Consider the following 23,429-nt stretch of genomic DNA (forward strand, 5'->3'; position numbering starts at 1 on the left):
AAGGCTGAGCCACAGAATGACATGCCTGTGAGCAAGAAGGCTCTCACTGGCCAGACTCTTGACAAGGCCACCTGTGTCCCTAAAGAGAGAAGAGACAAAGCTTAAGGGAAGGCCCCCCCATCCTGAGACAGGCTGGGACCTGGGACCTGGGACCCTTTACTGCAGTGCTTGCAGCTGGACAAATGTCTCCTCGAGGAACAAAATACAAAGAAACTATAAGGGACTAAAAATAACTGCATGCATGCACAGTTGGGACAAATTATGGACAAGAAGATACAAAAAGACCAAAAAATCCCACTGCCACTTCTGAAGAGCTGGAAGAGAAAACAGGGTGTCAGGAGCAAAAGCAGTGTACTTGCCCATGCCCCTTGCACTCAACACCACCAAAGGGGTGGGCAAACCACCTAAGCCACGCCTCCAGCCCAACCCATGGACACACCCCCACCCTCACCCATATGAGGAAACAGCTCGCCCCGCTTGGGGATCAATCAAGGGAACCTGTTACTTGTTTTCACTCCCTTCTGCAGCCACAGAAGCCCCAAAAGAGACTTGCCTGAATTTCTTATCTGGCTTCTTATCAATCTCTGTTGAAAGCCAAGAACCCTGGTAGGTATCACTCCCACCTCCCCATTGCAGATGCACCCCTAGAGCAGGGAACAATCAGATTCAGGGCCTCAGAGTGCCTCCCACCCCAAAGGGGTGTGAGGGTGTGGGATAAAAGGAGAAGCATGAATTTATGGAAGAAACTCATGCAGAGCCTGAGGTCGATTCAGGAAGAAGCTGGCTTCCTCCTGTCACTGGTGAGTTAAGCATCCTTGACAACTCAAAACACCTTTCAGACTAAGAAGGCCCTGGACTCCAAGAAAGAGGAGTACTCACAAGACCTGGAAATGAAGGAAGAACCTATACATAAGACGGGACAGCTTTAGAAAACTGTAAACCGAGCAAAGTTTGGCTCTCACCCACTGAAGCCTGTGTCTCCTCTTAGCACTTTCCTCCCAGAGGTCCAGGGCTCTTGCGTGGATTCAATCACAGAAGCGATGGGTTAGGACTCCCCTGTACAAAAGAATTGGGAATTCATGTGAACAAAGGAAAACAAAATAGAAAACCAAAGAAAAGAGGGATGCTGAGAGTGAGTTCAGCCTTCGGTTCAGCTCCAGAGGTGAAAGTTCTCAGGCTCTGAAAGGCTCCCTTCTCTAAACAAGGAATGGAATTCCACTGCTGGAGTTGCATTCTTTTAGCTTCTGACTTTAATCTCATTAAAATACAGATCTCTTTGGAGAGAAAATAGCTCAGACTTTAAACCGTTGTCAGCCATTTGCTCTTCTTTGTGAAAGCTTTGTCACTTTGTCACTAGAAAGTATGATAATTAGTAATTAGTCTTTTTTCTTTTTTCTTTTTTTTTTTTTTGGCCGTGCCACGCTTCTTGCGGGATCTTAGTTTCCCAATCGGCAGTGAGATCACAGAGTCCTACCCACTGGACCGCCAGGGAATTCCCCGAATGAAGAGGATGAGGAAATGGGACATCACTGAGGGCAAAATGGCATTTGGGCAAGTGGCACAAGGGAGTGGGCGGAGCACAGACTTTGGAGTCAGAAAGACCTGGTTCACAATCTTGATTCTATTACCTACTAACTGTTACCTTGGGCTAATTATTTCACTCCTTTGAAACTCAACCACCTTCTTTGTGATGTATGTATATAAATACCCATCTCCATGCCTTTGATCATGGCATCCTCTCTGTCTTGAATGCCCGCATATTCTTTGCCATTTGCCTGGCTATCTTCTATGTAGGCTCTATGTCACCTGTGTGACCTCCTCAGGAGGACTGGATTGGGGTGTCTGAGTCCTACAGCATCCACCCACATAGAGCAGAGGCTGCATCAATTGTAACCCTTGCTATTCTCCAGTGTGACTTTTCCCTCTGAATGTCTCCACTAGAGTGAGAGGCCTTAAGACCCAGGGTCTGTTTCTTATTCACCAGTGAACCTCCAGTGCTTAGGAAACTTGAAAAGATCAGGGAGAGGGGCCTGAAGAGCTCTCACCTAGGAGAGATGGAGACATTGCGCTTGGGTGGGCCAGAGGAGAAACAGGGCCCTCTGTGGGAGGCTGTTCTTCCACCATAGAGAGAAACAATACAGGCAGGGCAGACAGAGAGAGACGGGCAGCCACACCACTTCTCTTGTCTCCAAACCAGCTTCCTAACCTGGGGCAGAAGCCTGAATGGAGAAGAGGCAGAAATTGTGACTCTGCTATTAGACAAAGTTGAATTCAAGGTCAAAAGCATTGTGTGAGGGCAGAAGCAGTCACTTCATAATGATGAAGGCTACAATCCACAGTGCAGATAATACTGTCATGAGCCGCTGGGAATCAAATAACAAAGCATCAACATTTGTAAAGTAAAACCACAGGAAATACAGAGAGAAACTGACAAAAATATAAGACTAATAGAAGGTTTTAACATACCTCTTTAGATCTCCAATGATCGAGTATATGAAGATAAATAAGGATATAAAATATATGAACTATATAATTAAATTTAAGTTTTTCCAAGTTGCTATGGTGCATTTATAAAAATTACCATCTTTTAGGCATAAATTCCAAGAAGCTGTTATAATGCAGACTATATTCTAAGGTTGCAATACAATAAAACAATAAATAAATAGCAAGCAAAAACATAGACATGCCAAACACTTGGAAATTAGGGGGAAAACATCACTCAGTTAACTATTGGGTCAAAGATAATAGATAAATTGCAATTGTCAAATATCTAAAAAATAAAATAATAACATCACAAATTAGAACTGGGATACATTCTAATTGTACCCACAGGGAGATTCATAACTTTAAACACTTAAACACAAAAATAAACAAGAATGAATATAAATTAAATAAGCATTCAACATAGAAAGTTAAAAGGGAAAGAAAAAAAAAGAAGTTCAAGGAAAAACAATGAACTTGTGATCAAAAATTAATAGAATTAAAGATTTTAAGATCAGGTTCTTTAGAGAAAAAAATCAACACAACTAATACGTTATTAGGTAGCCTAATCAAGAATGAAAGAAAGTGCAAAGTTATAAATGAATAAAGAAAACAAATATGCCTGCAAAAATTCAAAGATATATAAGAAACATTTTACCCAACACCGTATTAGTAACTTTGAAAATACGAATGGAATATATGATTTTTTTTTTTTTTTTTTTGCGGTACGCGGGCCTCTCACTGCTGTGGCCTCTCCCATTGCGGAGCACAGGCTCCAGATGCACAGGCTCAGCGGCCATGGCTCACGGGCCCAGCCACTCTGCGGCATGTGGGATCTTCCCAGACCGGGGCACGAACCCCTGTCCCCTGCATCGGCAGGCGGACTCTCAACACCCGCGCCACCAGGGAAGCCTGGAATATATGATTTTTAAAAGAAAATATAAATTACCAAAACTGCCAAATTAAGGAGAAAACCATGGTAGAAACTAAAAAATATGTCAAAGAGCTATCCCATCAAGATCTCACATCTGCCCAAAATACTACAGTCGGATGATTTTACTAATGAATTCTAGCAAATATTTGAGGGGCAGATAATCCTCATTTTTTTCCAAAATTGTTCTAAAGTAGGTCCAAAGGAAGGGGATAAACTCTCTACCACCAGGTGAAAGAACTCACAGTTTCACATTTTAAGGAGAGCATATAGGATGGGAGATATTGTCATGTCCATAATTAGAAAATACAGTCTCACTTTCATACCCACAATTCTGGTCTCCTTCATAGTACCTGAGCTGTCCTTCAAAGCTCTAAAAAATAGACTTTTGACTGTTATGAGAACACCACAGAAAGAGTGTACCTGATGCTGTCTTGCTGTATTTACTGCCCTATATCCTTCTGGTTGAAGCTGAAGTCAACTGTGCCTGCTGAAGTCGGGTGAGTATAATTGTCCGTTTGAGCCTAAGACCACCAAGACAGGCTTTGTCCTTTACAAGTGTCTTTAAGTTCTTGTCCTACTCCTCCTGAAGAAATCCAAATTAGAAACTGTGGACATACGTACTCAAAAAAAGATACATACTCGAAGAAAAATGGCATGGCCGTACTGAAAAACTTGGTGAATTTGTGTGCAAGTATATATTTTATGGTAAAATTAAAAGTTTAAGGTACAGGAATTCTGCTTCTGTAACAAGAGTAGCTTATATCAGATAAACGTTCCCACAGGTATCAGTTATAAACTCTGGACAAACTTGGGGAAAATCTAATCTACCTGGAAGCATTAAAGAGCAATCAAAACCAGGTAGACACTGGAGGAGCTTGATAAAAGGGGGCAGCGCTGGATATTAGTTCATGCAGATTTTCATCAGCAGGCTTTCCCCAATCCATACAAAGTGGGGCTGGAAGTCAAGCAAACATCCACAGTTCTGCAGCTTTAAGGACTCAGAGGATGGAATACATGGCCACCGGGGTGGCTGGAGATTCAGGGGGCTACGGAGGTAAAGCCTACAATCTGCATGTAAAGCCAACCCAAATCCTCAGCTGACCCGTGAATTACACACACATGGAAGAAAATACCTGGAGCCTTGGCAGAAAGCAACCGTCAAAAGGCAGAAAGAGGGGCTTCCCTGGTGGCGCAGTGGTTGAGAGTCCACCTGCCAATGCAGGGGACACGGGTTCGTGCCCCAGTCCGGGAAGATCCCACATGCCGTGGAGCGGCTGGGCCCGTGAGCCATGGCCGCTGAGCCTGCACGTCTGGAGCCTGTGCTCCGCAACGGGAGAGGCCAGAGCAGTGAGAGGCCCGCGTACCGCATAAAAAAAAATAAAAAAAAAAGGCAGAAAGAGCTGAATGCATATTTCAGCTATTGCCCATCATAGAAGAGACAGAGTTTGGAGTTTGAGAGCAACCAAGAAAACTCCTTCCTAAAATGAAAATCACCAATCTTTGGAGGAAAATAAGAAAATCTAGAGTTTCAATCGTGTCGTCCATAATGTTCAATATACAATTATATCTTACCAGACAATATGAGGAAACAGGAAAATGTGAACCATAACTAAGAAAAAAAAATCAGTCAATATCATCTGACTCTGAGATGACCCTGGAATTACCGGTTAAGGACTTTAAAGCCATTATTATATTTTCAAACACTTAAAGGTAAATATAAAAATAGATGGACAGAGGAGTATCCTCTGCAGAGAAATGGAAACTATGTAAAAGAACCAAATAGAAAATTAAAAACTAAAAAGTATAATATCTGACATGAAACTTTTCTGGATAGGCTTAACGGCAAATTGGGAATAACAGAAGAAAGAGTCACTGAACTTGAAAGAGATCAGTATCAGTTTTCCAATGTGAAGAGCATGGAGAACAAGGAATTTTTTTTAATGAAAGGGTCACAGTGTCCTATGGGACAATAACAAGCAACTGCAGTCCCAGAAGGAGAGGAGAGGGACAATGGGGAAGAAAAGGACATTTGGAAAAATGATGGCAGAACTTTTATTTCAAATTTGGTTAACATCAATTTATAGAACCTGAGGCTCAGAGAAACCAAAACAAAACAAATACTAAGAAAATCAGAGCTAGGCATGCCATGGTCAAACTGCTGAATTCCAAAGATAGGTGAAAATCTCAAAAGCAGTCACAGAAAACAACACACTAGATTAAGGGGGAAAATATATGAATAATGGCCAGTTCTCTTTAAAAACAACCAAGATCAAAGTACAAAAAAGTGGTATCTTTAAAGTGGTGAAAGGAAAAACTCAGAATTCTATAGCCTGTGGAAAATATTCCCCCCCAAAATAAAAGTGAATAAAGACATTTTTAGATAAACTAAGATTGAGAACATTTGCTGTCATAAGAATAATACTTCAAGAAATGCTAAATGAAGTTCTTCCGACTAAAAGGAACTGATGTCAGATAGAAATTCAAATCTACACAGAAAGGCTGAAGAGAACTGAAGTAAAGATGTGTGTAAATACAAGATATTATACAAATCTTAATTCCTTTAAAAGACACATGACTAAAACCAAAAATATAACACTGTTTTCCAGGCTTTTAACATATGTAAATATAATATATAAGAATAGGGCTTCCCTGGTGGCGCAGTGGTTGAGAGTCCGCCTGCCGTTGCAGGGGACACGGGTTCGTGCCCCGGTCCGGGAGGATCCCACATGCCACGGAGCAGCTGGGCCCGTGAGCCGTGGCCGCTGAGCCTGTGCATCCAGAGCCTGTGCTCCGCAACGGGAGAGGCCACAACAGAGAGAGGCCCGTGTACCACAAAAAAAAAAAAAAAAAGAAAGAATAGCACAAAGGACTGGGGGTAAAATAGAACAAAACTGTTATAATAATCTTACTAAAGAACTTAAGTATAATACTAAAAACTATTTGATTAACCCAAAAAAAGATAAGAAAGAGAGAACAAAGGATAAAAACAACAGATGGGGCAAATAGAAAACAATAAGATACAACAATTAAATCCAACTTCAATAATTGCATTAAATATAAATGGACTAAGAAAATACAACAAACTAGTGAATATAACAAAAAAGAAGCAGCCTCAAAAATAGAGAACAAACTAGTGGTTACCAGTGGGAAAGGGAAGGGGGGAGGGGCTATATAGGGGTAGAGGATTAAGAGGTACTAACTATTAGGTATAAAATAAGCTACAAGGATATATTGTACAGCACAGGGAATATAGCAAATATTTTATAATAACTATAAATGGAGTATAACCTTTAAAATTGTGAATCACTATATTGTATGCCTGTAACTTACATAACATTAAACATCAACTATACCTCAATTTTTAAAAAGTCAGAGGTTGTCAGACTGAATAAAAAAGCAAGAACCAAATATATGCTGTCAACATGAGATGAACTTTAAATATAAAGGAAAAATAAGTTAAAAGCAAAAAAATACTCAAATACTGACCTGAAAAAGACATCAAATACTGAACATTTAAAAATTGGTGGTTAATTAATATGACGGAATCATATTTTTTAAAATACCTATTACAGGGACCTCCCTGGTGGCGCACTGGTTAAGAATTCACCTGCCAATGCAAGGGACACAGGTTTGAGCCCTGGTCCGGGAAGATCGCACGTGCCGCAGAGCAACTAAGCCTGTGAGCCACAACCAATGAGCCCACAGGTTGCAACTACTGAAGCTCGCGTGCCTAGAGCCTGTGCTCAGCAGCAAGAGAAGCCACTGCAATGAGAAGGCCACGCACCACAACAAAGAGTAGCCCCCGCTCACTGCGCAGCTAGAGAAAGCCCACACGCGGCAACAAAGACCCAACACAGCCAAAAATAAAAATAAATAAATAAATATACCTATTACAGAAAAAAGAGAGCTAAAAGAACCAATTCATTAGGCACTAATATATGTGTATGTGCCTAATATCTGAGCTTCCAAAATAAAGCAAAATCTGACAGAACTAAAGAAATAAACAGATAAAACCACAATCATAGTTGGAAATTTTCAACACACCTGAGTAATTTAGAGAAGAACTAGTCAAAAAAATCACTAAAAATCCAGATGATAAGAACATTATCAAGTGCCTTGGACTAATTAATATTTATAGACAACTGAAGAATGAACATGGGATGTTCTCCAATCTAGACCTTATGTTGGATCATATAAGGCTTAAGACATTTCAAAAAATTGAAATCTTATACATTCTTGACCACTATACAATAAAAAATAAGAATAGAAATGAATAAAATTGAAAACAAATCGTGAGTAACATCAATAAAACCAAGGGTTTTTTATTAATAAATTTAAAAATCCCTAGTAAGAATGACAAGAAAAAATAGAAACAAATACAAAATGCCAATTTCAGAAATTGAAGCGCAAACATCACCACAAATCTTGTAAATACTAAATAATAAGAGATTATGAATATTATGCCAATATATTCAACAAGTTAAAAACGTAGATAAGTTCCTTTAGAAACACAGCCTACCAAAACTGACAAGACTTAATATATAATATAGATAGCCCTGTAACTATCAGAGACATTGAATCTGTATTAAAAAAAAAAAATTTCCTGCATTGAAAACTCAAAGGATAGATGGTCTCATTTGTGAATTAAGAACATTTTTTAAAATACCATTTGATTGTCTCAATAAAAGCAGAAAATTATTTGATAAAGTAACATCCATTAATAATTTTAAAACTATGAACAGAAGGAATTTATAAAAGGAATATAATTTTAAAACTACAATCAATATCAATAAAACTACAGTCAACATCACTCTCAAGGATAAAAGATAGAATAATTTTCCCCTATGATTGGGAACAAAGCAAGCATGTCCACTATCACCACCTCTGTTCAGCATTGAACTGGAATTCCCAGCCATTACAATAAGTAAGAAAAAATATGGAAAGGAAAAAGTAAAGTATTTATGCACAGATGACATGATGGTGTAGAAAATCTTAAGAAATCTACAATGAAATTATTAGGATTAATAAGTGAATTTAGCAAGTTCATAGCATACGAATTCAATATACTAAAATCAAGTTCAGCAGAAAACAAATGGAAAATGAAATTTAAATTTTCAGTTACAGTGCAGTCAACAAACTTATTCTTTCAGGAATAAAGTTAACATAAGACGTGCAATACCATCGCCATTTTAATGGCTCCATTATTTTAATGGAAATAATGGGATCTGGAAATAGCAGAGAGACCAGGTGGTAGAAGTTAATCACCAGGAACAAGGCTGGTGTAACCAGCATGCTGGGAAACTTAGATACAGTCGCTATCAAAGTTTTGACTCCATGGGACTTTGGGCAATGGATAATTGATCACAGCATGCCTCGGATTGAAAAAGGTTGACAACCTACTGAAGAATTAATGTATCTAGATAGCTGCAAGTACTCTAGGTTGGGCAGGATGAAGCCTGATGAATCAACTCACAGAAGGTTAGAGCCTACATTGATTCAGAGACAGTGGCTAAAGGTTTGGCTATAAGGTCAGTGTTTTGAAAGAAAAGAATTGGTGACCAGGAAGTCTGGAGGGAAAGTGTGTGGATGGACCTCTAAAAATGGACATAACATCTGGATATGTGTATCTATCTGATTGCTCATTCAAAGGAGGTTGTTATTATCAGGGGGACAAAATAGAATCTGTTGATGTCAGTCAACCTCTTGCCCCAGTCACCACAGTGCTTGCTCAACGAGCTCCTGAATGTAGTGACAGGGATGGAGACTATAGGTGAGCTCAAAATGGACCTCCCCCACCAATTCTAACCTGCCTAACCACTGCTGAGTGGTGGCCTGCCAATAGCAGAGATCAATGCTGGAAGCCCAACCTGGCACCACTCCCTGGGGAGCCATCCAGTCACCTGGTGGTACAGTGATTACCGTGCCGCCCTTCCATCCTAGAGGAGCAACGGTCTGACTTCACTGAAATAGGTCCTTCTACTGAATATGGACCAGCCCTACTGAGCGCACAGCCATCCGTGAACTTAAATGTTTATTCACTGTCTCATTACCCCTCACAACACTGCTTCTGACCAAATAACTCATTTTCACGGCAAAAGAAGTACAGCACTGGCTCACACTCATGGAATTCCAACCCGTCCTACCATCTACCCCATCACCTAGAAGCAACTGGACTCATAGAATCAGAGAACAGCCTTCTGAGGACTCAGCACAGAGCCAGTTGGGAAACAATACCTTGCAAGATTGGGGTACCCTCCTAAAGGGTGTTTTTGAACCTATATCCAATATGTGGTAGTTTTCCCTAGAGCTAGTGTACCTGTGTCTGAGAATCACAAGGTGAAAATTGCAGTAGCCCTTCTCATGATTACACCTGACAATCCACTTGCAGAATTTTTACTTGCTGTCTCTATACCTTTGGGCTCTACTAGTTTTACAAGTTTTAGATCCAAGAGGGAAGTCTTGCCACTGGATGACTTGCCACTGGAAGTCCTTTGAATTGAAAGTCAAGATTGAGAACTGGTCAAGTTGGACTCTGCGTGCTAGTGATTCAACAAGCAAAGAAGTGGATTACTCTTCTGCCTGGGATGATTAATCCTAACTATTGAGGGGAAATTTGGTTGCTACAGGGAGTGTTGATGGCTGGAACCCAACTACTGAACCCTTTCTACCCAGTGAAGACAGGATTCGCTGGGGGGCAAGGATTCAGATTGTTCAAGCAGATGACATTGACCAGTTACTGTTAAGCTAACTCAGGGCAGTCATAAAATGAGAGTTCTGAATAATAAGGCTAATGTTCCCTGTCATATAATTAGCACAAGAGACATATGAGGTTTTGAATGTAGCTTGGAGCTAATACAAATTAAATAGGTTGTTTACTTAATCCAATCAGGAAACTACTTATTTTCCTGTGGAATTCAAAAATCTTTTACTGCGAATTAAACATGTGAATATGTCATAGAAAAAAAAATGTGTCTACCATTTGGGAGTATAAATGTCCCCCAAATTGGTTAATGAATAAAAATCAACCAAAATGATTTCATAAGAAGAAAGTAATACGTTGAAGAACCTTGTTCCCAACCCTGAGATATAGCTCCTGTCTTAGTCCATTCACACTGCCACTGGCAGAGTGGCTTAAACAAAAAAAATTTATCTTGTCACAGTTCTGGAGGCTGGGAAGTTCAAAATCAAGGTACAGATTTGGGATCTGGTGAGGACTCATTCCTGGTTTATTGATGGAAGTCTTCTTGCTGGGTCCCCACATGGCAGAAGGGGCAAAGAAATCTTTGGGTCTCTTTTTGCAGTACACGGGCCTCTCACTGTTGTGGCCTCTCCCGTTGCGGAGCACAGGCTCCGGACGCACAGGCCCAGCGGCCATGGCTCACGGGCCCAGCCGCTCCACGGCATGTGGGATCTTCCTGGACCGGAGCACGAACCCGTGTCCCCTGCATCGGCAGGCGGACTCTCAACCACTGCGCCACCAGGGAAGCCCTGGGTCTCTTTTTTAAGGCCACTAATCCCACTCATGAGAGCTCCACTCTCATGATCTAATCACCTCCCAAAGACCCCATTTCCAAATACCATCCCACTGGAGATTAGGTTTCCACACATGAACTTTGGCGGGCACACAAATATTCAGTCTTGAGCAGTTCCAAACTGACTCTGTTTCCTTGAGTCTTACTGCATATTGACTCAAGAGCTTCCCAAGAACTAGAGATCTCCCAAATTGAACTGAAATGGGCTTCCTCAGACAGAAGGAAGAAGCTTCCCAACACCAGAGAAGTACGAGGAAAGGCTGAGGATGCCTGAGTCGAGGTTGCTGGTGGAGTGTTGCTGTATCAACAGTGGCTGGAGCAGATGACCGTCAGGTCTGTTCCAATCCTGCTGGTATGACCCTCTTATCAGATGCTCGAGCCAGCTGCCAGCCCTCTTCTCCCCTCCCCTCTTCTGCTCCCTAAGTGTGCTAACCGCTAATAAGATTTAGTACTGAGACAAACAGGTGGTAGGTTGTGGTCTGGACATCTAATACCTTGGTTGGAAGCAGGTGCATGGAAATAGCTTTCCTTATCCCAAATTGTCATATTACTTTTATTTACCACAGGCTTGCTGCTTATGGACGGCAGGCTCTAGAAAATCCTAAAAGTGATTTCTCACATGCCAGACATGGCGAGAGACTCTGCAGCATCTCACTGATATATAAAAATGACCCATAAATTGGGTCTTCCTATGGTATCCTTCCCATTTCACAGATGAACAAACAGCAACTTTGAGAAAGTGATTTTATCCGAAGCCACGTAGCTAATTAGTAACCACACTGGAACTTGAACCCAACCAGACTGACTCCAAAGCCCCCAACTGGAAGTGTGCTGAGGCTGCTGGTCCAAGGACTACACTTGGCCTTCAAGTCACATCTCTATTCTGCCTCCCAATAGAGTGGATCACTATTTAGCACCTACTAGAGCCAGGCATGGCAGAGGATGCCCTATAGCCTTTACTCCCTTAATTCCCACAACCTGCCTATGAGGTAGATATTATAATTCCCATTTAACCAAAGAGAAAAATGAGGCATTGAGAACTAAAGTGCTTACCCCAAGTAAGACAGATCTAAGGGGCAGACAGAACTCACACCCAGATCTGGCCAACCCCCAAATTATCCTCTTTAACCTTCACCAGGTTACTCTGATCCACCTGTCCCCACGGGAACTGGCAGGTTTATTTACAGTGCAGTAGCTCGTGGATCAAGAAATGAAATATTCTCCCAGCAAATTAGGAGGCCACAGCCAATAATGATTCCAGAAGAAATATTACTACAAACTGTGGTACAATCCTGTGCTTTTGACAATTCTCTGAAGAGAAGATGCATTATGTTAGTTTATCACTTTAAATAAATTCTCAACAAGCTGTTTACCTACCAGTTTGTATCTGTGGAGACTGTTTTTGTAACATCAGATAAATGAGCAATTAGAGATTTTAAAAGGCTCTTAAATGTGGTGGAGCTTATAAACCTGAACTCCCAGGGACGGTAAATGTCACACCAAATGTCTTCAGCACTCATTTCCTGTCTACCCTTTGTTTCAACAGCTGTGATATGGCACTCCTTATCCTAGTCTGAGGACACCTGCCTTCCAGCAGGATGTGATGGGAAAATTGGGGACCTGGGATATAGGTCGCTTGGATTCTAGACCCAGCTGTTCTTGGATGACCTCGACCAAGTCAACATTTCTCTCAGTTATTTGTAAATAAAAAGAGAGGGTTGGAACTAGAATATTGTTATGAGCTCTCCAGGCTCCAACATGAATGACTTCACGAATCTATGACTATGAATAGCTTCATTCTTTATAATCCTAGGCAGGATCCTAAACACGGGCAAGTTTAGCCCTCAATTAATATTAGTTATCATTGTCATCATCATTATTATTTGATGAAGTAAAAAAATCTATTTGTAGCAAAACAAGCAGAACCATGATCTAAAATTCCACCATTAGAGATTCATTTCTTTGGAGTTAGAGGGTTTTAAAATATCTCAGACAGGAGAAATGCTGTAAGACAATGGGTAATTTTTAAGAAGCAGGAATCTTCTTGCTTTTAAATAAAACTCTTTAATGAGCCCCTCTATACAAACCATAGATATTGAATTTTCTGGATAAAGTGGGCAATGAAGCAGAGGCAGGGGGAATGGGTGGGAATACCTTGGAGTTCCTCCATTTAGGATTTCCTGCACCCTCACATGGCCCCAAGGCACTGCCTCCAAAACCTAGGATTCATTGGACAACCATTCAAAACATTTCTTTAAGCCACTACCAGCTCACATTCTTCAAGGATTAAAGAACCGATAGAGATTAAGATGAGTGATGGGGAATGGAGAACAGTGGGGTGGGTGTAGAGGATGCCAGTCTTATCTCAGTCATCTCCCACCTGGGTCACAGCCACGACTTCCTAACCACTTCCCCACCCATCCACAGTGTCCTATCAACATAGCCACTCTGCCCAGAACCACCGATATCTGATAAAAGCCAAAGTCCTTCACGGGCCTCCAAGGGCTGCATGATCTGGGCCTGATCCCATCTGACTTCATCTCCTGGTTCACTCCACATACTCTCTGCTGCAGCCATTCTGCCTTCCTGCTGCTCCTGGAAAGTCTCAAGCACCTTCCTGCCAAGGTGCCTTTGCACTGGTTGTCCCCTCTACTTGGGACACCCTTCTTTTCTCCAGATATCTACATGGCTCACTCCCTACCTCCTTCAAACCTTCTCTCCAGTGTCCCCCTCTCAACAAGGTTCCCTATTTAACACTGCAGGCTGCTCAACCCCTTGGACACGTCAATCTCCCTTCCTGTTCTGTAAATCCATGTTAAAATCCCAACCCCCAATAACTCCAAATCTGATCTTATTTAGAAATAGGGTCATTGTCAGTGTAATTAGTTAGGATGAGGTCATACTGGAATAGGGTGGCCTCAGTCTAATGTGACTGGTCTCCTTATAAAAAGGTAAAATTTGGACATTGAGACACATGCAGAGAGGGAGAATGTCACGTGAAGACTGAAGTTAAGATGCCACAGGAACTACCAGGGAACTACCAGAAGCTAGGAGAGGTGCCTGGTACAAATCCTCCCCTAGAGCCTGCAGGGGAGCCTGGTCTTGATCCCAGACCTCCAGCCTCCAGACCTGTGAGACAATACATTTCTGCTGTTTATGCCACCCAGTCTGTGATATTTTGTTCAGCAGCCCTAGCTAACTAATACACTTCCCCTGCTCTGCTTTTCCTCTTTCCCATAGAACTTTAATGTATCACAGAATTTACTCATTTATTCCTTTTAATGTCTATTGTCTGTCTCTGCTTTTTGGATAATTACCTCTGAAGGGGCACAGATCTTGGTCTATTGTGTTCACTGCTGTATAAGGTAGTAAGCATGAAGTGAATGATTTCAAGTGAAGGATAAATGCACTCATTTGGCTCCTTTTTTCTGTGTTCTCAAGAAACCATCATACAGTTCTACCTCACTCTTCTGTCTTAAGCTCTCAGACTGACTTTCCCTGACCGAAGCCCCTGCCCCACCTTACCCACTCTCAGTGCTCATCTTCCCGCCCCTGGAGGAAATACCAGCAGGTTGCAGAAGACTGTGGCCCAAGATGGTGCAGTGAGACTCATGTTGTACCTATTTAAACCTCATAGTTACCCTGTGAAGCAGATGTCGTAACTCATTTTATGAATAAGGAAACTGAGGTTCATAAAAGGTAAGCAATATGCCCATTGCACCCTGTGCAACTTATACATGTCGACCTTTCTCCTTCCCTCATTAGCATGACAGCTTCCAAGGGACAGGAACTGCATCTTTACTGCTGTATCACCAGCTCTTAGGCCAGCCAGGCACACAGGAAGTGCTCCATGAACACTGTTGAACTCTCCACGTTGACACCCTGGTAAGGGGCAAAGCTGAACCGGAACGCAGCCTGATCCCACAACCCATGCTCGTGCTATAGAGCCCACCTGCCAGTGACAGGGGCCACGTCATAGCTTCCTCATATTTTTACCAGCGTTTTTCGGCAGTCTCATCTCTCCACCATCCACCCAAACACTTTCCCACTCCCCCGACCCCAAGGAACCCATGTCAACACCCCTCTGGTCTCCTTCTCATATACACATAGTACACAAAAATGCACAGGTAGAGTTTTTGTCTTTTTTTTTTTTAAATAATGAGGTTTTTTTTTTTTTAAATAATGACCCAACAATGTCTGGTGATCTCTGGTTTGGCTCTATTAGTAGTTCCTGGGTCGTTGGGTCTCTGTTGCTGTGCGAGGGCTTTCTCTATTTGCGGCGGGCAGGGGCTACTCTTCATTGCATTTCGCGGGCATCTCATTGCAGTGCCTTTTGTTGCAGAGCATGGGCTCTAGGTGCGTGGGCTTCAGTAGTTGTGACACACAGGCTCGGTAGTTGTGGCACACGGGCTTTGTTGCTCCGTGGCATGTGGGATCTTCCCGAACCAGGACTAGAACCCGAGTCCCCTGCATTGGCAGGGGGAATTTTAACCACTGTGCCACCAGGGAAGTCCCTACATTTACTGTTTAATATAGTCATCTATTAGCAGTCCCTGGTGATATTGTCTAGATTCATCTTTCAGTAGGAGTTGCAATGGATAATAATTCAATTCCATCCCTCTTCATTTATTAGCTGGGATACTTCTATAAAGAGAAAATTCCCTTTATCAACTCATTATCCTGAAGCATAGTTCATACGACAGTCTAAATAAATTCTCTCCCTTTATTACAAGGTTTCAAAGTAACAAGTTAGTTTCCTAGTATCCTCTAAGAGAGGATCATTGGGATTTTTATTTTATTTTGGTTATCTTTATGAATTCATAGGTTTTTAAATGAATGAAGGGTTAACAAACTCTTTCTCTTTCTCTATGAAAAAAATGACCTTGAGTTAACTTCCTAGCTCTGTTCCCCTGGAAACATAATAAAGGTGGAAGTCATCTATGTTACCAGGCAACCTTGCTTACGAAATGACTTCTAGTTAGTAAACTACACCTTGCCTGGAGGACTATGAATTAACTATAAATAAATACCTAGGGGAAATCCATAGTTTGAGCTTCTCTGAATGCAGTGCATTCTTGTAACTGTGCATGCCCCTTGCTAGGACCCCTGGAAGTTATTCCCCTGGGAGGAAACAAAACATATTGGCTTATATGGGGATGGGGCTTATAAGCCAGAATGACTCCCATACCCATCTCTTGGGCCAGGTTTCCCAAGAAACAAACTACTAGGTGGAGATTTATGCACAAGTGGTTTATTGGGGAGGGTTCTTAGGGAGTGAAGAAAACAGGATTGTGCAGCGGGAAGAGCTAAACTGTAATATAGTTACAACTGGACTCCTCAGCCATTCTAATAGGACTTCCTCAGTAGCTGGGATGGCCCTTTAAAGTGGTCCCAATTTAGGCAGGACTGCTCCCTGAATAGGGGTGTAATCTTTAGCAAGGCAGCTCTCCTTCACTGAAAGCAATTTCCAGAGAAAGATTCAGGTGTGCGCTGCGAGCAGCCAACACTCCAGACAACAAGAGGAGTGAGTATCTCAGACTTAACAAGGATACCTGGACGGTGCACCACAGCATCACTATACCCACTCATTTGGTCTCATTCCTTTATACCTGAGCTGTCACTCCTTCCCCTGCCCTGCTGGCATGCTGTTCTTCTTAACCCTTTCAGAATAACAATACCAACACTACCATTAACAATATGATTACTGAAGGAACATAAGATTTCTCTTTGCTTTGTTTTGCTTCTACTTAGGGGTAAACCCCACTGGGAATGTACAATCAAATTACCGTGTTTTAAACTAACTTAGAGAATGGACTTGAGGACACGAGGAGGAGGAAGGATAAGCTGGGACAAAGTGAGAGAGTGGCATGGACTTATATATACTACCAAATGTAAAATAGATAGCTAGTATAGCTAGTATAGCACAGGGAAGCAGCCGCATAGCACAGGGAGATCAGCTCAGTGCTCTGTGACCACCAAGAGGGGAGGGATAGGAAGGGTGGGAGGGAGGGAGACGCAAGAGGGAGGAGATACGGGGATGTATGTATATGGATAACTGATTCACTTTGTTAGAAAGCAGAAACTAACACACCATTGTAAAGCAATTATACTCCAATAAATATGTTAAAAAAAAATTTAATAAAAAAATAAACTAACAAGGTAATTCCTCTTTGTATGGCTATGCCACCAACTCAAGTCACAGGCTCATTTTTTCATTTTGCTTTTAGTATTAGGATTGCTCTTTTTAGTTTAATTTTGTGCTATAATTATTTAAAATATTTAAGTGGTTTCTAAATCAGTTCTATAAATTAAGATATATTTTCCCCTGAACCTTGTTCTTGCACTCCCTCATAAATCTAAATTTTTGGTTTATCCTTCTATCTCATATGTCAGGATAAACCAATGACTTAAGACCTTTTCTGAGATGAATGGTAGGATATGATATGCACATTTCTACACCTTTTTGCATTGAGAAGAATACCTTGGAAATCATTTTCAAACAATCAACAGAGGTCTTTTCTCATTCTTTTATATAACTGCATCAGATACCACTGTGTGGATGTACTTCAGTTTATCAATTCCTCGATGATGGACATTTGGATTGTTTCTAGTCTTGTGCTATTACAAATAGTGCTGTAATAAATAACACCATGAATGAATCTTTACTGTATTTTTGTCAGTATATCTTTGGGAGAAAGTCTTAGAACTGGAATTGCTGAGTTAACAGGTAGATGAGATTTCGAGAATTATGTCAAATTCCCCTCCCTAGTGTTTGTGCCATTTGTAACATTCTCACCAATAATATATGAGAACTTCTGTTCATCTAGAGCTTTGCCAAGAGAGTATGTTCTCAATTTTTTGCAATTTTGGTAATCCGATGGGTGGAAAATGGTATCTCAGTGTTGATTTATTTTGCATTTCACTTATGATGAACAAAGGTAAGAACCTTTATATTGATTAAAGGCTAATAACATTTTTACTCTAAACTTCATATTTTTAGCTCATTTTTCTGAAGGAAACCTGATCTTTTCCATCTACAATATTTAGAAGCTCCTTAGATGTTAAAGATATCAAATCTTTGCCCATAGTTTACACATTGCTTTCAATTTTTCATTGTCTTTCTACTTTGTTAATGGTGGGTGGGTTGGGTACTTTTGTGAGGGTTTTGTTTCACTTTTTTGTTTGTGTTTTGTTTCAGTCCTTTAAAATATTTTTATTTACATAATCAAATGTATCAGTCTTCTCCTTTATTGCTTTTGCATTTTTGTCATAATTAGGAAGGTTTTCCCCACTCCCAAGTTACAAAGCCATTAATCCATGTTTCCTTTTATTATTTATATGATTTAGTTTTTCACCACATTTAAATCTCTTATCCACTCAGCATTTATCTTGGTGTGAAGAATGGATTAAATTTTATTTTTTTACAGAAGACTGTCTAGTCCTCCTAACCACATAGCTTAAGTACCTTGTTTTTTCCCCATTGACCTGAGATGCTGCCTTTATATACATATTAAATTTCCATATGCAATTTGGTCTATTTGTATTTTTCTATTTATCTTTCAGTGTCAGTCTATTTCTTCACCAACACCAATGCTGTTTAATTATAGAGGCATTAAATTTTTAAAAAATATTTAGTACAAGTACACCCCTTATTTCTATTCTCCATCAGAATTTTCCTGACTATTCTTGCTTATTTGTTCTTTAAGTAAACATTGTAATCAACATTTCTAGCATCAGAAAAAAATTCTATTTTTATCAGAATTGCATTGAATGTGTTAATTTAGGGAGACTGACATCTTTAAGATGTTGAGTTTTCCTATCCATAAATATGGTACATATTTCCATTTGCTCAAGTCTACATTTAAGTCTTTCAAGGGTATTTTAGAGCTTTCCTGATATAGATTTTGAACTTTTCTGGTCAAGTTTATACCTATATACTTTGGTTTTTGCTTTTGTTTTGTTTGTGAATGTAAATGGGTATTTTTTCCTTTTACATCTTCTGTTTTTGTTTGTGTATATGGTCATTGATTTTTTTTAACATCTTTATTGGGGTATAATTGCTTTACAATGGTGTGTTAGTTTCTGCTGTATAACAAAGTGAATCAGTTATACATATACATATGTTCCCAAATCTCTTCCCTCTTGTGTCTCCCTCCCTCCCACCTTCCCTATCCCACCCCTCCAGGCGGTCACAAAGCACCGAGCTGATCTCCCTGTGCTATGCAGCTGATTCCCACTAGCTATCTATTTTACGTTTGGTAGTGTATATGTCCATGCCTCTCTTGCGCTTCATCACAGCTCACCCTTCCCCCTCCCCACATCCTCAAGTCCATTCTCCAGTAAGTCTGTGTCTTTATTCCTGTCTTACCCCTAGGTTCTTCATGACATTTGGTCATTGATTTTTGTATGTTGATTTTTTTTTCCCCAGCTTTACATGAGGAATAATTAAGAGGTAAAATTGTATATATTTAAAGTATGCAACTTGATGACTTGATATACATATAAACTGTGAAACGATTACTACAATCAAGTTAATTAATACATCCATAACCTTTGGTATGGTGAGAATGCTTAAGATCTACTCTTTTAGCGAATTTCAAGTCTATAATATTAACTCTATTCACCATGCTGTACATAAGATCCCTAGAACTTATACACCTTATAAATGGAGGTTGTACTCCCTAACCAACATCTGTCCATATCCCCCAACCCTCATGGAAACCACCATTCTACTCTCTGTTTCTATGAGTTTGACTTCTTTTTTCAGAATCCACATATAAGTGAGATAATGCAATAATTGTCTTTCTCTGCCTGACTTATTTCACATAGCATAATATCCTGCAGGCTCACCCATGTTGTCGCACAAATGGCAGGATTTCCTTTTTTATGACTGAATATTCCAGTACGAGTGTGTGTGTGCGGATCACATTTTCTTTTTCCACTTTTTTCAGTGAACACTTAAGTTTTTTCCATATCTTGACTATTGTGACTAATGCTGCAATGAACATAGGAGGGCAGACATCTCTTCAAGATACTGATTTCTTTTCCTTTAGCTATATAACCAGAAGTGGGATTTCTGGATCATATGTTAGTTCTATTTTTAATATTTTGAGAAACTGCCATACTGTTTTGACAGTGGCTGTAACATTTCACAGTCCCACCAACAGTGCACAAGGCTTCCCTTTTCTCCACTTCCTGAGGTGATATCTCATTGTGGATTTAATTGGCATTTACCTGACGATCAGTGATGTCGAGCACCTTTTTATGTACCTGTTGACTGTCTGTATGTCTTCTTTGGAAAAAGAACGTTCATTAGGGTCTTTTGCCCACTTTTTAGTTGGACGATCTGGGTCTTTTTTTTGTTCTTGAGTTGTATGAGTTCTTCATATATTTTAGAAATTAACCCCTTATCAAATATATGGTTTGCAAATATTTTCTCCCATTTCATAGGTTGCCTCTTCATGCTATTGATTATTCCCTTTGCTGTGCAGAAGTTTTTAGTTTGATGTAGTCCCACTCATCTATTTGTGCTTTTGTTGCCTATGCTTTTGGTGTCATATTCAAAAACATCATTTAAAAGTATCTCTATTCACAGATGGCATGAAGTTTAAAAAAATTTTAAAAATGTTTTTAAAGATTAGAGCTAATAACGAATTCATCAACATTGCGGGATACAAGACCAATATAGAAAAATCAGTTATATTTCTATGCACTAACAATGAACGGTACAAAAATAAAATTAAGAAACAATTTCATTTACAGTAGTATCCAAAAAAGATACTTAGGAATAAACTTAACCATATAAGTGCCAGATTTGTACACTGAAAACTAAAAAACATTGTTGACAGAAATCTTAAAAGACCTAAATAAATGGAAGAGCATCCTGTGTTCAAGGATTGGAAAACTTAATATTGTTAAGATGGCAGTACTCCCCAGAGTCATCTAAAGATTAAATGCAATCCCTGTCAAGATTCTAATGGCCTCTTGTGAAAAAATAGAAAAGCTGATCCTAAAATTTATACTGAAATACATGAGGTTCAGAAGATCCAAGATAATCTTTACAAGAAAAAAGAATGTGGAGAGCTCACATTTCCCAATTTTAAAACCTACTACAAAGCTGCAATGTCAAAACAGTGTGGTCAACATAAGGATAGACATATACATCAAAGGAATAGAATAGAGTCCAGTAGTAAACTGTACATCTGTGGTCAATGGATTTTCTCAAATCAAATTTAAAAATTAATTCAAAATGGATCAAAGATCTAAGTGTAATAGCTCAAACTATAAAGTGTTAAGAGAGAACATAGGTATAAATCTTCATGATCTTGCATTAGGCAAAGGTTTCGTAAATGACACCAAAAGAGCAAGCAATAACAACAAAAATATAGATAAATTAGACTTCATCAAAATTAAAGCTTTTGTCCTTCAAAGGACACTATGAACTTGCTGTACACCTGAAACTAACACAATATTGTAAATCAACTATACTCCAATAAAAATTTTTTTTGGCTTCCCTGGTGGTGCGGTGGTTGGGAGTCCACCTGCCAATGCAGGGGACATGGGTTCGTGCCCCGGTCTGGGAGGATCTCACATGCCGTGGAGCAGCTGGGCCTGTGAGCCATGGCCACCAAGCCTGCGCGTCCAGAGCCTGTGCTCTGCAACGGAAGAGGCCACAACAGTGAGAGGCCTGCGTACCGCAAAAAAAGAAAACAATTTTTAAAAAGGACACTGTGAAAAAAAGTGAAAACACTAAAAACAGAATGGAAAAAAATATTTACAAATCATATATCTGGTAATGGTGTAGTATCTATATTATTCAAAGAACTCTGTTACAACTCAACAATAAAAAAGACAACTCAATTTTGAAATGGGCAAAGGGGGACTTCCCTCGTGGCAAAGTGGTTAAGAATCTGCCTGCCTGTGCAGGGGACACAGGTTCGAGCCCTGGTCAGGGAAGATCCCACGTGCCGCGGAGCAAATAAGCCCATGCACCACAACTATGGAGCCTGTGCCCTAGAGCCCACGAGCCACAACTACTGAAGCCCATGTGCCTAGAGCCCATGCTCCACAACAAGAGAAGCCACTGCAATGAGAAGCCCACGCACTGCAACGAACTAGAGCCCACTCACCGCAACTAGAGAAAGCCCATGTGCAGCAACGAAGACCCAATGCAGCCAAAAATTAATTAATTAATTAATTTAAAAAATAAATAAAATAAAATGGACAAAGGATTTGAGTAGACATTTCTCCAAAGAAGATATACAAATGGCCAATAAGCACATCAAAATGTTCTCAACATCATTAGTCATCAGGGAAATTCAAGTCTAAACCACAATGAGATTCCACTTCATACCCACCATGATGACTATAATAATTATTATTTTTTAAAAATGATAACAAGTTTTGGTAAGGATGTAGAGGAATTGTAACCCTCATAATATTGTTGGTGGGAATGTAAAAATGTAAGATGGTGCAGCTGTTTTGGAAACAGTTTGGAATTTCCTCAAAAAGTTAAACATAGAGTTACCATATAACCCAGCAATTCCACTGCTAGGTATACACTCAAGAGAAATGAAAACACATGTTCATACAAAAACTTGTACACAAATGTTCACAGTAACATTATTCATATTGGCCAAAAAGTGGAAACAATCCAAATGTATTATTATAAAGGTATTATTCAGTCATAAAAAAGGGAAATATCGATACATGCGTGAACCTTGAAAACATTAAGTTAAATGAAAGAAACCAGATTCAAACGACCACATATTATATGATTCCATTTATATGAAATGTCCAGAATAGACAAATCTATAGACACAGAAAATAGATTAATATCTGCCAGAGACTGTGGGGATGGGGCACAGTCTCTGTATAGAGAATGATAGCTAATGAGTACAGTGTGTATTTTTGGGGTGATGAAAATGTTCTGGAAATAAATCTTGGTGATAGTTACACAATCTTGTGAATTGTGAATATATTAAAATATATTCACAATATATTTTATATATAATATATTATATTAAAATATAATATATATAATATATTAATAATATATTATAATTAATATTATAATATATTATATAATATATTAAAAACCATTGAACTGTTCACTTTAAAACAGTGGGTTTAATAGTCAATGAATTATGGGACTTCCCTGGTGGTGCAGTGGTTAAGAATCCACCTGCCAATGCAGGGGACACGGGTTCGAGCCCTGGTGCAGGAAGATCCCACATACCGCAGAGCAGCTAAGCCCGTGTGCCACAGCTACTGAGCCTGTGCTCTAGAGCCCGAGAGCCACAGCTACTGAAGCCCACAAGCCCACAAGCTGTGCAACAAGAGAAGCCACCTCAATGAGAAGCCTGCGCACCGCAACGAAGAGTACCCCCGCTCGCTGCAACTAGAGAAAAGCTCTCGCGCAGCAACAAAGACCCAACACAGCCAAAATTTTAAAAATTAATTAATTAAAATAAATAATTTTT

Source organism: Aethalodelphis obliquidens, unplaced genomic scaffold (assembly GCF_003676395.1).
Source record: "Aethalodelphis obliquidens isolate GAN/ISIS:26980383/991018 unplaced genomic scaffold, ASM367639v1 scaffold72, whole genome shotgun sequence".
Taxonomy (NCBI): Eukaryota; Metazoa; Chordata; class Mammalia; order Artiodactyla; family Delphinidae; genus Aethalodelphis; species Aethalodelphis obliquidens.